Here is an 18659-nt window from a genome sequence, read left to right on the forward strand (position 1 = left end):
GGAGGAAAATGAACTGTTTATGGACTTTTACACTAGATTGAATGACATTGTAAACTCGATGTGGGGTCTTGGCGATAAAATCCCAGAAAGTAAAGTATGTGCAAAAATACTACGCTCACTTCCTGAACGGTTCAATTCTAAAGTAACCGCGATCCAGGAACTTCGTGATACGGATAATATGAGGGTAGAAGAACTAGTTGGTTCTCTACAAACCTACGAGTTAAACTTTAAAGCTCCTAAAGGTAAATCTATCACACTAAAATCTTCTAAATGTAATTCAGAAGAAAATGATTTAGAAGATGATATGACTCTTTTAGCTAAAAAATTTTACAAAATTTTCAAAAGCAAGAAAAGGGTTGATTTTCAAAAATCAAATGATAAAAAGAAGTTTAGACCCAAATCTAGAAAATCTTTGAAAGATAGTCAATGTTACAACTGTCAAGAATATGGGCACTTAGCAAATAGATGTCCTAAAAGGGACAAACCCAAGAAGAAGGGTATGTTGGCTACATGGGATGAATCATCTGATTCTGAAGGTTCTTCTGAATCAGAAGATTCTGAAACTGAGTCAGGCAATGAGGTCAAAGCTCTTATGACTCTAGCCAAATTCACATTTTCAGATAATGACTCTACAAGTGAAGAAAATCTAAATAGTGAATGTGAAAATGAAGATGATCTTCAAGACACTTACAATGCCCTATATAACGAAAGTTGTAAAATTGCTGTCAAACTTAAACTTCAAAAAGAAAAGTTTTCTAAACTCAAAAATTGTTTTGATTCACTTGTCTTAGAAAAATCACAAATTTCAGATTGTTTTGAAAAATCAAAATGCGATTTGGAATTCAAAAACTCCCTAATTATTGATTTAAAATCTGAAATTGAGAAACTTAAAACTGAAGTATCTTCTCTTCTGAGTTTAAAGGACACATGGAAATATGCCCAAGGTGATCCAAAGTTAGAGAAACTTTTATCCGGATCAAGAAAATGTGGCGATCGATCCGGGTTGGGCTATGATAAAAATTTATCTCCTAAACAAATGTATACTCCTCCTATGTTTGTTAAAGGAGAGTCCTCAAACTCAAAAGGGAAAAATACTTATCAAGATTTTTCTAAAAATTCAAAAACTTTTCAAAAACCTAGAAACAGCCATGTCAACTTTAATCAGAAACGAAATCCACTAGCTGAAAAGATAGTTGATTTACTCAAGGAGCTCTTAAAATCTAACTCTATAGGTCATTCCTACAAATGTACACAAAAGAAGACCAACTATGTTCCTAAACCCAAAACAGTTATGAAATGGGTTCCTAAAGTCACCTGCTTGGTTGCTCACACTGCTTTCAAAGCAACAAGTCATTCAAAGTGGTACCTAGACAGTGGATGCTCCAGGCATATGACAGGTGACAAAGCTTTATTCACCGATCTGAAAGATATGACTGATGGTTCAGTCACATTTGGTGATTGTATCAACTGCAAGATTATATGCGAAGGTACTGTTCATCTTTTTAATCTTCCTGTGTTTAAAAATGTTTTATACTTTGAAGGCCTAAATCACAACTTGCTTAGTATATCACAAATATGTGATAATAACCATAATGTTCGGTTTTCTAATCAAAGCTGTGATATACTAAATAATAATTGGACGTAGAATGTCTGAAAATTGCTATATTATTAGTGAATCCAGCTCATCTAATCAAACATGTTACATGGTCCATACAAACGAGACTAATTTATGGCACAAACGTCTTGGACATGTACATTATCGAAATTTATATCGATTGAGCAAACGAGAACTTGTAAGAGGTTTACCCAAACTTCAGAAATTAGATAAAATATGTGGTGAGTGCCAGATAGGCAAACAAACAAAGAACTCACACAAAAAGGTGAATTCAAATACCACATCAAGACCACTCGAACTTCTCCACATGGATCTGATAGGACCTACTAGAACAGAAAGTCGTGGTGGGAAAAAGTATATCCTGGTAATAGTTGATGACTTTACCAGATATACATGGGTAGTCTTCTTAAGGGACAAATCTGAAACCCTTGAAGAAGTAAGAAAAGTTCTCAAAAGGATTCAAACTGAAAAATCTTCTCAAATCAGTAAAATTCGTAGTGATCATGGATCTGAATTTGAGAATAGCAATTTTGAGAAGTTCTGTACCGACCAAGGAATATTACATGAATTCTCTGCTCCCAAAACTCCACAACAAAATGGAATTGTAGAAAGAAAGAATAGGGTGCTTCAAGAAATGGCTAATGTCATGTTGAATAGCATGAAGCTCTCTAAAAATCTTTGGGCTGAAGCAGTCAACACAGCTTACTATATTATTAACCGAGTCTACACTAGCAAAGATAATAATAAAATGGCTTACGAATTGTGGTTCAATAAAAAGCCTACTGTTAAATACTTTCGAGTTTTTGGCAGCAAGTGCTATATTTTACGTGATCGTGAAAATTTGGAAAAATTCGATACAAAGAGTGATGAAGGGATTTTTCTAGGATATTCCTTAAACAGTCGAGCTTATAGGGTTCTGAACAAAAGGACTGGTGTGATTCAAGAATCCATTAATGTTGTCATTGATGATCACTTAAACACACCAATTTCTAATTCAGATAATGATGAAGTACTAATCATTGATAAACCCGATACTTCATCGAATCAGACTGATTCTGAGTTGAGGACTGTTAAAGATCATCCAACCACTCAAATTCTTGGAAACCCTCTCACCGGTGTTCGCACCCGTAGACAACTTGAGGATATATGTAATTATGTATGTTTTACATCCCAAATTGAACCATCAAACATAAAAGAAGCTCTTGCTGATGAGAACTGGATTGTTGCGATGCAAGATGAACTCAACCAATTCATAAGAAATGATGTTTGGTATCTCGTACCAAGACCTAAAGATAAACACATCATTGGAACAAAATGGATTTTCAAAAATAAGTCGATGAATGTGGAAATATAATTAGAAACAAGGCTAGACTGGTGGTACAAGGTTATACTCAAATTGAAGGGATTGATTTCGATGAAACCTTTGCACCGATAGCACGTCTTGAATCTATCAGACTATTTATATCCATTGCATATTTTAGAAAGATAAAGATCTATCGGATGGATGTGAAAAGTGCTTTTCTAAATGGCGATTTACATGAAGAAGTCTATGTTGAATAGTCAATGGGTTTTGAAGATTCCAAAAATACTGATCATGTATATCGGCTTAAAAGGCACTTTATGGATTAAAACAAGCACCTAGGGCATGGTATGAGAAACTAACAAAATTTCTTTTAAGTCATAATTTTCAAATGGGATCTTTTGATAAAACTCTGTTTGTTAAAAACATAATGATCATATCTTAATGGTATAGATTTATGTTGATGATATCATTTATGGATCAACTTGTACTGACTTGACTACTGAGTTTGCAGATTTGATGAAATCACGGTTCGAAATGAGCATGGTTGGGGAATTGACTTATTTCCTTGGATTGCAAGTAAAGCAACAACGAAGGAATATTCATTTCTCAATCTAAGTATGCCTTGAATCTAATTAAGAGATTTGGATTTGAGAATGGCAAGAATTTCGATACTCCTATGAGTACTACCCGGAAACTCGCAAAAGACTCTAATGGTAAAAATGTTGACTCAAAACTTTATCGGAGTATGATTGGTAGTTTGTTATATTTAATTGCTAGTAGACCTGATATTTCTCTAAGTGTAGGTATTTGCGCAAGATATCAATCGATCCAAAAGAATCTCACTTGATTCCTGGTCCAGCGAATTATTAGATATGTCGCAAATCGTAAATCTCGGTCTCTGGTATCCTCATGAGACTAATGTCCAATTAGTTGGGTACTCGGATGTTGGGGCGGGTAATCTAGATGATAGAAAATCAACCGGTGGTGGTTTTTTTCATTGGAAATTGTCTAGTTTCCTGGTTTAGTAAGAAACAAAATTCTATATCACTTTCAACAGCTGAAGCTGAGTATATCGCAGCTGGTAATGCATGTACATAGCTTGTTTGGATGCAACGAATGCTAAGTGATTATGGAATTAAACAGGATTCTATGTTATTACGTTGTGATAAGTCCAGTGCAATAAATATTTCAAAAAATCCTATTCAGCATTCTCATACTAAGCACATTGACATTAGATTTCATTATATAAGGGAATTAGTAGAAGAAAAAGTTATATCTCTAGAATATATTCCTACTGAAGATCAACGAGCTGACATTTTCACAAAACCTCTCGATAAAAGCAGGTTCAAAAAGGTGAAATTTGATCTTGGCATGTGTATTTTAAATTGATTATTTATGCCTACTTGTATCATAGTGTATATATTTGCTAGATTGAATTTCAATTTTTGTTTAAATTGCAAGTAATTTGAATTTTTGGAGTTTATTCGACCAGTCGTGAGTATACACGACCAGTCGTCCTACGACCGGTCGTAGATACCCACGACCAGTCGTGGAACACGGGTTTCACTTCAAATTGGGTTTTTTCACTTTCTTCCTCATTTCTTCTTTCTTCTCCTTGGAGCCCAACTTCGACTTGTCGAACCCATCCTTCAAGTTCTTCAAGGTTAGTGTTCCAAATCCCGTTTTTCTTGCATATTTGTGTCTAGATTGTTTCCCTTCCTCTCTTGAAGCTTTCTATTTTGAAAATCATTGAGATTTGGGGTTTGGATTTTGAAAAATCTGTTTTGATAAAACCCACTTCTCAATCCTTTGCAACTTCTTAATTTCTTGAAATCCTTGTTGCAAATGGCTTCTAGAGGTAGAAAAACTACTTCACGTGGTCCTTCTTCTTCCTCCAGATCGACCGCTATCTCTAAACGTCATCTTCTTGTTCCTAATGATGATCCATCATATGTTAGGGACATTAGATCACGTAATGTTATTGTTGAACATCCTGTTGATGTTAATCATATTGCACCTTTTGACATCCTTCCTATGCTTGAAGCTGTAGGTTGGGTTAACTTATTGCATTGGGGTGGGCCTGCATACCGGTCCATTGCCCAATCCATGTTTACTTGTATTAGTGCATTTTCACAGGATAATTTAACTTTTCAAATTTCTACTAGAGAAGGGCCTTTTGACGTTGATCGTCATTTAATTTCAGCCCTTATGGAAATTCCTGTGAATGATGAGGGTATTCCTATTCATAATTTAACTGATAAACCCTCAATGGCTGAAAAACGCATGCTCACTAGAGACTTGTGCAACATGGATGTTCAATGGACTCAAAAAGGGAATGCGCTCCCCGCAAGGTATTTGTTACCCAAATACAGAATTCTCCACAGAATCTTTGTGTCTAATCTGTATCCTCGTTCGGGTAATAAATCTGACTTGACTTCGTTTATGGTTCGTGTTATCCATGCTATTTCCAATGGTACTCAGATTTGTTTGCCATCCTTAATCTGTCATTTCATTCTTCAGTTTCGACTCCATCCTGGTCATAGTGACATTCCTTTTGCCTATTTTATGACTGTATTGGCTACTCATATGTTAGTCGATATGCCGGTTGATGAGGCACCTATCCATCATCTGATCTTCAACAATACTAATATCAATAAGATGAAGTTGGATCTGCTTCCTGAACAAGGTGGTGGTGGTGGTGGTGGTCATGAAGAAGCTGGTGTTGACATTAATATGGATGACATTTTTGAGGAACTGGATTCTGACTCAGCAAATGATCCAGATTTTGTGCCATCTGATTTGATGCACGTCGAGTGCATTAAAGGGTAAAGTTGAGAATATAAATGTTAAGTTGGAAAACATGTCTGTTGCTCATGATTTGCAATTCAAGTACATGCGCAAATATCTCAGGCGCTTGAACAAAGGCATGCACCAACTTGATCCCTCTATTCCTGCTCCGTCTTCAAGTTCTAGTTCTGACTAGTTTTTATGAGACTTCTGGTCTGTAATAACCTTATAACTTAGCACTTGGGTGATTTAGAGTTGGATTTTATTTATGTTTTATGCTGGATATTTGTTCTTGATGTTATATTTATGCTGGATATATGTGATGCTTTCTTGAGTATCTCTATGACTCTTTTGCTATACTCTCTTACTTCCTCATGTTTCCTCTCATGACTTCCTTTATTTAGTTCTCCTTTGTCATATTGTGACAAAAAGGGGGAGAATGGTTTGTTCTTAATGTGATTGTGAGAGGAGTAGCATTGGTTATGTTACTCGGGAGTCGGGGAGTATTGTTTGATCTTGTTGAATGGCTGGTTGAATGTTGAATGTTGAATGTTGAATATTGAATATTGCAGGTATTAACCAGTTGTTTTACTTTTGTTTATCTTGGTTATGTGTTTTGTCACTAATTTGACAAAGGGGGAGATTGTAAGTGCTATAGTTTTTATCCCTGTCTGTTGTCAAATTTGTAGTGCCAAAATCACTGTTATGTTATATATATAACTTGCATAAGTGAAGCTCTCTCAAGGATTAACATTCATGAACAAGCAAAGCTCACAAGACAAGACTCAAGCTGCAAGACTTCAAGAAGAGTACAAGGCAGAACTCAAGACCCTTTCAAGATTGAGCTACTTGAAGATTTCAAGATTGATCTATATCAAGACTTCAAGGCTCATACTTCAAGGTCAATAGTTCCGAATGTTTCAATGTCCTTTACTTCATGATTGAGGTTTGATTGACCATAGGTTGACCTTAGAAGTAGGTCATTTCGGATACATAAACCGAATGTTTATTTTACATGTGATTGGTCTTCTTCGACTAGTCCTAGGCCTTCTTCGACTAGTCTGAGAGTTGCTTCGACTTAAACATTTCCTGGATCGATCGTAAGTTTGTTACAAATTCGGAATCTATCAGGCTTCGACTAGTCCAGAATCTGACTTCGACCGATCGTAGGAACAGTGTCGACTACATCTACGACCACGAACATCTTCGACTCGAATTCCCAAAGTTTTACAGGACCTACGACCGGTCGTAGGAAATCTTCGACCAGTCGAAAGCAAATCCCTCCGGATTTTTCAAATATCTGTTGTTGCTTCACTAGTCGAAGAGCACTCTAGACATCGAAGACCCGATCTTCTCACCTATAAATAGTGTACGAATCTCAAGAAATTATCGATTTAATTAATTCATTCAAGCCCATCTTTGTCGAACTTCTGAGAGAATTTTGGGCTCCATCTAAGCTAAGTGTGCTTATTTAATATTCTCTTTCCTTAGCTTTATTTTAATTATTTTGTTTTATTTTAATGATTTGATAAAGAGGAATTATTATTCCCTTTCTTTGAATCAAAATCAATTAAGGCAAGCCCTTTTGGTTTAATTTAAAATCAATTAGAATTAGAACCATTGTAATCAAGACTTGGACATTGAACTTGGACATTCAATCATCTACTTTGATTTGGTTCTAGCGTGCTACAACGAAAGAGATATTCAAGTATTTTACATTTAATTATAAATTCCTTTCTATTTTGGTTTCTTTAAGATTTGCCCGAAAAATCTTGTTGTATTGGTTTTTCAAGATTAACATGTGGCTCTTGAGTGGGGTTTTTAATTGTGTAAGCCCACGACAAAGACACAATTGTAAAGGTTTTGGGTGAACCGGGAAAACCTATATTTAGTGAACGCTAATATCCCGTGTGAGGATATTAGGAGTGGAGTAGCATTTTGTGTGGCTGTTGTTTGAACACAGGCGAACCACTATAAACCCTTGTGTTGTGGTTGAATGACTTATATTTCTAATCTTTAATTAATTTTTGTAGGATGTATGTATGGTGGTGAATGTTGTAATTATTTAATTTAAGCTTTGTGAGAATGTTGTAATAGCTTAGAATTTATTTTGATATTCCTTTATAAGCTTGATTTTCAATTTCATTTGAAAGTTGTTCCAACAAGTTACCCGCCATTTTTATGGTGTATGGGTCCCTAGAACAATACATTTTTAATTACAAGTTATTTCAATTCGTTTATATTTATTATTGTATTCCTCTTCGATTTGAGACTTGATACAAAGATCTTTCTAGAAATAAGGTTGTCCTACCATAAACTCTGTTTTGGTGTAAGGTTATCCTTAGAACAACGTTTGTATCAACCTCTCAAGATCTGAATTTTGAGGTTATTTTAATTTTTGCTTTGTGATTTACTTTGGCTATCAATTTCGTACATGCAAAAATTTGAGAAAATGCATGCAATCAGCTGGCGAATCATGGCCATTGAATGGGCCGTTCACACGTGCCTCAACCCTATAAAGCCAGGCCATTTGTCTCAGGATTCTCACCTCAAGTTCGTTGAGAGAGAGATAGAGATAGAGTGAGAAAGATATAAGGAGAGAGGCTTGAGGCGAGCAAACTCAGTGCCACACTGAGTCAACCCGGTTTGTGTGGGTTGAGTCGAACTAGTGCAGTCCAGTTTAGCCATTAGAGAAGGAGAGTTTCAAGAGAGGGAAGGAAATAGAGGAGGTAGGAGAGAGCTAGAGAGAAAGAGTGAGGCAGAGTGTGGATATGGTGCCGTACTGCACCAACCTGGGCCATTTTAGCTCGGGCCAAGTTGGGTCAGTGCAGATAAGAAGCACTACCGTCACAGCAGCTGGGTTACTTACTGGTCCAACCCAACAAGCTCAAGGATCAGGTAAGGCCGACCACACCACCCCCGTTAGTCTATCTTAGTTCTAGTTATAGTAGGGCTGATTGGCTCTCTTGATCAGGGCCACTACTGCCTGGAAACCAAGCCGAAACTCGCCCTTTTATTAGGCCAAGATGAGGTCAGATCTGAGACGGGCTCAGATGGCAGTGAGAGCTGAGGACCCAGCTCGATGTGGACTGAAACCAACCCTGAAATCTGGGTTGAAACTGGCCCTGAATCAAGGCCAAGATCGGTCGCAGGTTGGATCGAATGTTGTCACGAAACTGGGCTGGGATTTGGCCAAGAACGGCCACAAACCTGGGCTGAAATCTGGCTTAAATGCAGCTCGGGCCCAAAAATACATTGGGCTAAGATCAGGCCATCCATTGGGCCGAGATCAGGCCATGCATTGGGCCGTGATATGGACCAAAACTGGGCCTCCAACAACTGTTCTAGGTCGAGTCAGATTTCCAGCAACATATATGGGTCGGACTCAATATCTGCGGTAGGCCAAAATGAGCTGGATCTTAGCCAAAATTCTAGGCCGTAATTAGCCTAGAACTGGGCCGAAACCAGCCTCAGCATTAGGCTGAAATCATCCCCACGAACTGGGCCGAAATCAGCTCAGACTGGGTTGGGTCTCAACCACCAATCCGAGCTGGGATATGGGCCAAGTACAGCCCCTAAATTGGGCCGTAACCTGGGCCGTGATCAACCTGCTGAGTTCAATTATTAATCCCTTATTGAAAACGGCCCTAGGTGTTCAAGTAGGTGACATTGAATCGTGGGTTAATCACTAGAAAGGTGGAGCTACGTAAGGAATCCAACTGGGAAGGTGATGACTTTTCCCCTTGGGCTTTCCATCTCTAAGTTAGTCCAAACATAGTACCCATCTAAATTATAGTAACTAGTTTAAGACTCTGGTTATTTGTGTTAAATTATCAAATTCTATTAGCATTCTTATCTTGATCTATGATTGATAAACCATGTCCGCATGAAATCAGTGTTACATGCTAGGTTCACATATTAATTGATAATTCATAAATATTGTTCATATGCAATGATCATTGATTTCCATGTTTTAGCATCATAATACTTGATAGATCGTACTTTGGTTTCAGGATGCCACGTTATAAGTTCTACTGCCATTATATAATGTTATGCACCTTTTCATGTTAGTGGATTGTTGTGAGTCACCAAAGGATTCAATTCACAACATTAGACGTGGAAAATTCCACTATTGCATGTGAGCCACACTTGGGATGCAACTAGACAAATTATGTGAGAAATGGGACCCTCGACTTGAAGTTATTTTTGATCGACCACTTATGGAGGGGTCCTATTATAGCATCCTAAGGTGGAAAACCTCATGAGCCGAGGATGGTGGTCGTGGGACACTATGCCCGAGCTGTCGGCCTACACCGGGTGACGAGCCCCCCGTAGTGACCATTGGGTTTCTTAAACTGACTGATTGTAACTGGAATAATAACTATCTAGCTAATCATGTACTCATAGCATATTGGCGATGACGAGTGGCTAATTCTGAATGATGTAGCACATGCCCTTAGGTTCATTGGGGTATCATTCGCTAGCTCCCAAACCACCAACTATCGACCTATTTTAATAACCTGGTCACTATGCTGTACGAGTTATGCTACGCTAGTGACCGGTCTTATGCATGGGTGACAAGCCCAAGTCCGACTGGATGAGCATCCCCAGGTCGATGTGCATTCATACATCCATGCATTTTAATAAGATTGCATCCTATCTATTTTGAAATGTTTCATTGTTTTTTTAAACTATGTTTGCTAAGGCAACAGTGTGTAATCTTGAGGGGAGTTCACACTGAGCTGGCCACTCATTCATCGAATATCCAACTGTAATGATTATACAAGGGTAGATGGAGATGATGGTAGCACCGGCCTTAAGGGCACGATGGCGGAACCTGAAGATGGATATTATGAAGATGAGCTATAGTAGGAAGCGGTTGAATACTTTGGACTTAACCAGTAGACACAGTATTTCCTTATAGTTGTTTAGTACTTTGAAACGTATAAATTTTATAATTAAGGCTCCCAGCTAGGTAGGCCAAATATTCGGATTATATGATACTATCCTTGCTTGTTTATGCTATCGCACTCTGATTTTGGAATTTCGCTAGTTATCTGATTTATTAACACTTGGGTTTCTGGAATGAGTCAGTCTCGTACTCGGGTTCTGGAAACTGGGGCGTTACACAACTCTTAAATTAACCATGAATGCCCTCCACCCGTCGATGGGCCGCCTAACCCTGTGTGTCCAGACTATGTCATCCAGGTCCTTAGCGATCAGTCGGGCCAGTTGGTTGGGCCATATTTAACTTCACATCGATGAGGGAATTATCGCACAGGTGATGAACCCGATTTTGGATTATGGGACACAGGTGAGGGACCGCTTCGGCTGCTCCGAGCCCGCGATCCATTTTAAATCACGATAAAATGAGGGTACCTTAGTTTCCCCAAATTTGCTGGATGAATATGACTAAATAACCACTCGGCTAACATTCACATTCACTGTATTGTATTAGCTAGATTTGTGATTTGGCGTCAAGCCACCTATGAGGGAGTGCTAGCATATGCAAAATAGGAGTTGAAGTCACTTGAGAGGGAGTGTTGTTTAGGAGGAGCATGCATCATGACATACCTTCACGCTTCGCACTTAATAAGAGTTATTAGGAATTGTTATTTTTCTTTGAATGTCCTTACCTATACTAATTGGGTTGATAACATGTGTAACTTATAGTTAATGGAACCACTGAATTGATCACTCACTCCCACCCTGGAACGGTGTTCTAAAACACCAACCAGACACATTCATAGATGCATGAGTTGCCGAGGCGGATGCGCTAAAGGACGCATACTTGGACCATGAGGAGTTCTCTGTCTTCCAGCTTTCCGATAGGCTGAGATAGGTGGCACATTACTTGATTGGGAGAGTTGAGTGTTTTGGATCTATCTGAACATTTTGTATTCATTTTGGAACTTTGAAATGTATATTAGGCCCAAATGTAGGCTCATACCTGACTAGATATACCATAGATGTTTATTTGACTTTCCCACTTTCATTGCGATTATTTTGGAACGTGTTGCTCTGTTTTAGCTTAATTACGCATGTGCTCGAATATTACATAATGAACGTATGAAAGAAATTTCTGGCTTCGCAAAGCGTAATTAATACCCGGGATCTCAGGAGCCAAGTATTCACTCAGCCTTCAAAATTCGGGGTGTTACAACAACCGAGTTTAGATTATTTGGGTTAGATTTGGGTGAAGTGGATTGACGTGGCCTAATCTTCATTCGATTCAGCTAGAAATTAGTGTCAATCTTCATCGGACCATTACAAGCTTTCCGATAAAATTTCAACCTAGATGGATCCCTTTTGCAAGCTTGGATCCGAGTTCACATTATTTGATATATGATTGGGTGAAGTGGTGTAAAGTGGTCTGACATGACCTAACCTTCATTCAATTCGGTTGGAAAATTGGTGTCGAGCTTCATCGGACCATTACAGGCTTGCCAGTAAAATTTTAGACCAGATGGGTCCCTTTTGCGATCGAAACTGAGTTCACATTATTTTGGGCTAAGTTTGGGTGAAGTGGTCTAACGTGATGTAATATTCATCCAACTCATATGGAAATTGGTATCAAGTCTCATTGGACCATTACATGCTTGCCATTAAAATTTCAAACCGGGTGGGTCCCTTTTGTGACATCGGAACATAGTTCACATTATTTGGGCTAGGTTTGGGTGAAGTGGTCTGACGTGATGTAATCTTCATCCGATTCATATGGAAATTAGTATCGAGCTTCATCGGACTATTATATACTTGCTACTAAAATTTTGGTCAAGATGGGTCCCTTTTGTGACATCGAAACTTATTTCACATTATTCAAGTTAGGTTTGGGTGAAGTGATCTGACGTGCCATAATCTTCATTCGATTCAGATAGAAATTGGTGTCGATCTTCATCAGACCATTAAATGCTTGCCGCTAAAATTTTGGACTAGATGAGTCCCTTTTGTGACATTGGAAGCTAGTTCGCATTATTCGTGCTAGGTTTCGGTTAAATGGTCTAACGTGACTAGTTCACATTATTTGGGCTAGTTCATAATTTGACCTAAAAGGCTTGACTAGTCAAATTGGTTACTTTTTAGAGTTTTGTAAATTTTCTAGTGTTTTTGGAATTTTTTTTCTTTTGATTTTTAGAGTTTTTTAAAAGCTTAGAGCCCGGGGTGCCGAGTATTATTTAGGACAATGTTTTTTATATCGACATCCTTAAGGGATTGGTTTGATGATTTTGTCATACGGGCGGTCATGTCATGATGTTAAGTGACATGCGCTATTAGATTGAGCTCTATGCACATGCACAGACTAACCCGTATCATCTGCGCATAGATGTAAACTCTCCACTGGCCTATAGTATAGTTATAATGTGCAGATAGCCTACATCAGGGCTCTCATTCAGCCTTGCCTCAAATCAGGCGCATACATAAGCCTGACACCAAGCACAGAAGGTCTCATCACCCAATGGTGAGACATAGAGAGGTACCTCCTATCTATCTTCAACTTGTAAGCCCCCACAGCATTGTCAGACAACCGTTTGTGTATGCCAAGGCTATTATAACTTTCTTAGTTTTAAACACTCTGAATATGAAAGCCAAATAAGGACAGCCAAGGCCCAGTCACATGATGCTTCATTCTAGTTTTACTTTTTTAATTAAGGTTTTTTCATGCCAGACCATACTGGAATGTATAGGAACCCAAAATTTTAATGAAAGCCATTGCTTGACTTTCTCTGGGTGCACACATGTAATCATCTGCATTCATGAATGGATGGGTTCAAAACATATAATAACCTCTTAAGATCATACATATCATCAATCATACTTGGGTCATTAATCATACTTAGGCGAAGTATCAAATTTCTTCTTCTAATGGAGGATTCCTACCGATAATTCAATAGAATGAGAGGCCACAGCACTTGAAAATCATGCAACAAAAAGCTTTGTTAGGCCCACCATGATGTTTGGGTGACATCTGTTACACCCATTTTTGGCGCCTTGATGTGGTCTAATAGAAAATAGCCACGTGGTGACGTTATGTGTTTGGCTCATAGGGAAGTTATACTCACACCCGAAGAGATCTTCTCTTGATCTTCCTTTGGCATTACACATCCCATTATTAATGTGATGGTACAAACTCTTATGCATACCTTTAAGGGATTGAATCATCATATGCCACATGGCCATGATCAACATACCCATTTATGAGGCAACGTACCCAACACATGTTGAAAGCGGGTGCTTTTAATCTATGTCAAACATGAATTGTTTTATAAGATCGACACCCTGATCGATTTGATTAAGAAATTTTGATTTTTCCCTAATTGCTAGCTGGACTGTCTTATTCCTATTCGATTTGATCGAAAAGGCTCTTAGTTCAATCGAGAAAAATCTAAAAATACAAGTTTACTCTCTCAACAAATTTGGACACTTTCGATTCAATCAAAAGTGTGACCAATTCGATCGATGACCATCGATTGGAGTCGATCCTGTCGAAGGTCCTATAGACAGTTCGTCCAATTTTGCATAATTGAGTAGTTTTTTTTCTAATTATGGATCGGGGTTATATATACGGGTGTAATATAAGATTAGGGTATTCTAAGGTGATTGGAAACTTGTTTTAGAGAGAGATAGGTTTTAAAGAAATGGGATATAGGATTTTCAACTCTAGGGTTTGCATGAAAGATGATTCCATATCTTCTAATTTCATTTTCATAATGGAATGCTTGTCACTTTGTGCCGTGGTTTTTTTCCTACAAGGATTTTTCTATGTAAATCACCGTGTTCTCTATATATGTTTAAATTTTCTATCTTTGTGCTTGTTTAATTCAGTCTGGACGATGCTTCCGCACCCAACAAGTGGTATCAAAGAAATCAAGTTATCAGGTTGGGGTTTCAAATTGAATCTGAAGACATGGCATTGAAGGAACAAATGTTAAGTTTGAGACGGAGAAGCTTATAGGGAAAAAATTGAATTGTGGATGGTTAAGATCAAAGCCCTTTAGCAAGGGTTATAGTAGGTACTCATTGGGAAAGTGAAGTGCCATGATACTATGACTGATAAAGAATGGGATGAACTGGATTAAAAAGCAATTAACACATTTCAATTATGCTTAGCCAATGAGGTCCTCTATAATGTTTTCAGTGAGACAACTACCACAAGATTGTTGAGGAAGTTGGAGAGTCTCTATAAGATGAGATCACTCTCCAATCGTATGTTTTTGAAGATGGCGGAAGTGACAAATCTCAATGAACACATCAACAACTTCAATAAAATACTCAGTAAATTGATGAGTGTGGAGGTGAACGAACATTCATGAGGAAGTTCAAGCCCTAATTATGTCTAATTCTCTTTCAGAGTCCGACGAGAATCTCGTAGGTATTCTGTGCCACTATAGGGAGATCATTGACATCGAAACTGGTATCTCAACCCTTCATTTGAAGTAGTTGAGAAAGAAGAATTGTGGCGAGGGTTCCTCTACGGATGTGTTGATTGCTAGGGAAAGAACTTTTAAGCGGGAATAAGGAAATTCACGATCGAGATCTAAGTCTAAGGGCAATGGTAAGATGAAGTGATGGAATTGTGGGAAGATCAGACATATGAAGAATGACCATCAGTCCTCTAAAGCTTTAAAGGGTGAGAATTCATATAATTCTACAGGGGAGACCAATTTAACGAAATCCCGTGAAAGTTTGGATAATTGCGATGTATTATCGGTGTCTAAAGTCACTTCTATCAATATGGATTTTGGATACATAGGCTTTGTACCACATGACCCCTCATCAAAGTCGGTTCACTACATATAATGAGTATGATGGTAGCCCGGTTATTATGGGCAATGATCGTAACTATAAGATTATTGTAATTAGATCTGCTTAATCAGAATATTTGATGAGGTAGAGCGTACTCTGACCAATGTGAGATACATTCCATATTTGAAGAAAATCTAATTTCTCTATGTGATTTTGTTGAGGGTCAAATATTACATATTAGACCCCAGTTATTACCTAATTTTACCAACATGGTACCGTTTAACACCCCATTTTAATCATATTTGTGCTGCAAGGTGAAATTAGGAGCTTGGACTGAAAAAGGGTACTAATAGCATGAATTTAATGCTTCAATGTCATCAAGGCAAGGGATAGACCCTAGGGTACCGAGATTGAAGAATTGCAATATTCGACCCCCAACAACCACTCACATTAAACGGGTCTGAAAACCATCCAGAATGCAAGATCACAGGGTTCCCAGCATCCATTCAGCTTGAAACTTCATATATGGCCTGAGGACCATGAATTAATCGTACAAGTAAAATTTCAGCCATTGGATGCTTGCGAAAGTATCCCAACAAATAAATCAGCCCCTAAAATCCTGATTTGGGGCCCACCTGATATCTGGATATGCTTAAAATTTAGTTTTAACCACTTAAATAGGAGGAAAAAATGAATGGATGGAGTGAATTTCGTAATATACATCATGATGGACCCCACTTAGAAGCGTGCGTATGCACCATGTGCACACTCCTATAGCGCACTATATCGTCCTAATCGGTCAGCGCAATGCTAACCGATAAAATTTCAAAAAACTCATGAACGCCCAGCATTCTTGCACGCCGACCGTTGGTTTTGATAGTGGGCCCCACCCCTCATCTAAACGCATGATCCGATCTGTCCATTGCATTTATAGGGTAGAAAGATCCTCGCCTAGCTTTCCTTTTTGGCCCATGTATGCGATCATGCAATTTTCACCGTCAAACGCAGGATGAACGGTAGCTTAAGTTGATTCAGTGGGCCACGCCAGAACCTACCAAAACCACCCATTCCCGACTGATTTTTCACCAGGAATCCAATGAACAGGGTGGATTTCTTCTTTACAAACTATCAGAGGCCCACCGGGCATCTCAACGTAAGATTTTACATTTACGTAGGAAGATCGTCTGGATGCTGCCGACTTTCGTGGCCCACTGTGTGATCTTGATCGTGGCCGGATTCACAATCTGGACAGTCCAAAATGTCCATAGGGAGGCCATAACCCTGTCCAACAAATCTGTTTTGAGAGATCTTGACGGTTAGCCTCTCACACTCGGCCCCGGAATTTCTTGTGCATGCCTGTGTAAAGAGAAGCTCCGCAACCAACTTTCTTTTTCTCTCTCCAGCAAAACCGACCGACTCTCCCTGCCTATAAGAAAAAGAGAGAGAGAACGTGAGAGGGATCATCTAGGGAGCTTGAGATCTTGGACGTGAAGAGAGGGAGAAGGCGTGGGCGGCCGGCTGCACTTTTCATTCTTCTTCTTCTTTAGGTTCTTCTTTCCTTCTTTCATGTTTTCTTTCACTTCATCATGATTGTGATAGGCTAAACCTCTTACCTAGGGATAAGGGGTGAAGCTTGTAGAATGATGGGGAGACTTTTTGTTTATGCCTTTTGTTTAAACTGAATTGATTTTGATTCTAATTTGATTATAAGGAATGCCTTTAGTTTTTAATGGTTTGTTGTGACTTAAATTACAATAGATCTGTGATAGCTTTGAGTATTTCCTTTTCATTATTGTGATTATGAAGTTAGGAAGCCCTATTGTTCACCATCGCCCCTTAGATATGGTTGGATGATGGAATCCTTCCTAACATTCATATATCTCTCTGATTGGTTGTGGATTGGCTTAATTCTATTGTTTACTTTGTCTCATAGGCATGGTTTTGTGATAGAATTCAATTCTAATTCTTATACTTCTCATCTCTTGAAAACTTGATGAAAGGATGTTCAGATTGGTTTTTAATGAAATATCCTCCAACTGGAAGAAGATGAGATTCTAAATCCAGTCGTGTCATGAATTAAGCATAAATCTCCTTGATCTTTACAAGTGGATCCTTGACACCCTAGTTTCCCACCTTTGAATTCTACAAGTTTTTTAGTTTAATCATTCACTATTATTATTTCATATCTTTCTGATTTAGATTTCATCTTCGCCTAGTTCTAGTTCTAGTTACTTTCAGATTACGTACAAGGTTCAGTCACTGTGGATTCAACCTCAATCTTACCGAGATTATTACTACATCACAACCCTAAACTTGGGGTGTGAACAAATTTTTGGCGCCATTGTCGGGGATTGACGGTTACGTTTTTTGAGATTAATTAGTTTTAGAATTAGGTTAAGATTAGGTTTTTTTTCTAATTATGAAGTTAGGATTTTTCTGTTTGATTTTTAGAAACTAACCTAAGTTTCCTGTTTTGCAGGATTCTGAGATAGATCTTATAAATTGGTAATCTCTTTCTAATTTCTCTATTTTTTTCTATTTTTAGAATTAGGGTTTTATTTTTAGAAACTTTGTAAAGTTAGAAACTAACTTTCTTTCTATTTTAGGTTTAGAACTTTCCTAATTTGTTTTAGAAATTTTCTATTTTCTTTTAGGAATTTTTTCCATTTTAGAAACTAGTTTACTTTCCATTTTAAGATCGCTTGATATTTCTAGACTTTCTATCTTTATAAACTAACTTGGTTTGTTTTATTTTGCAAGTTTTTAACTTAGGAACTTCAAATTTGGTAACTTCTTTCCAACCCTTTTCTCTTTCTTTCTAGATTTCCATTTCCTTTCTTTCTCTTAGGTTTAGGTTTAGAATCTGAATTGAGGGCTGTGAGTGTTTCATGCCTAAGTAGGTCCGTGATAACACTCGACATCTCTTGACTGAAGGAGGATTGGTTAAGGGGTTGACTATCCATCGCAGGACTAGACACCACTAGAGATCTCCAGAGTTAATTGGAGTGATGGCTGCAAACCAACCTCTTCTACCCCAACCTAGGGTGGAGGACATCCAGGATGAGAATGAGGTGCATCAAGCACCCCCACCTCGTACTTTATGAGATTATTTACAATAGGCGGGGTGAGCACGCCCTCATGGATGGTTTTTTCAGAAAATACGGGACACATGAACACATGAATATTAAGCCAGAGGTGATCCAACTCCTT

Source organism: Magnolia sinica, chromosome 4 (assembly GCF_029962835.1).
Source record: "Magnolia sinica isolate HGM2019 chromosome 4, MsV1, whole genome shotgun sequence".
Lineage (NCBI taxonomy): Eukaryota > Viridiplantae > Streptophyta > Magnoliopsida > Magnoliales > Magnoliaceae > Magnolia > Magnolia sinica.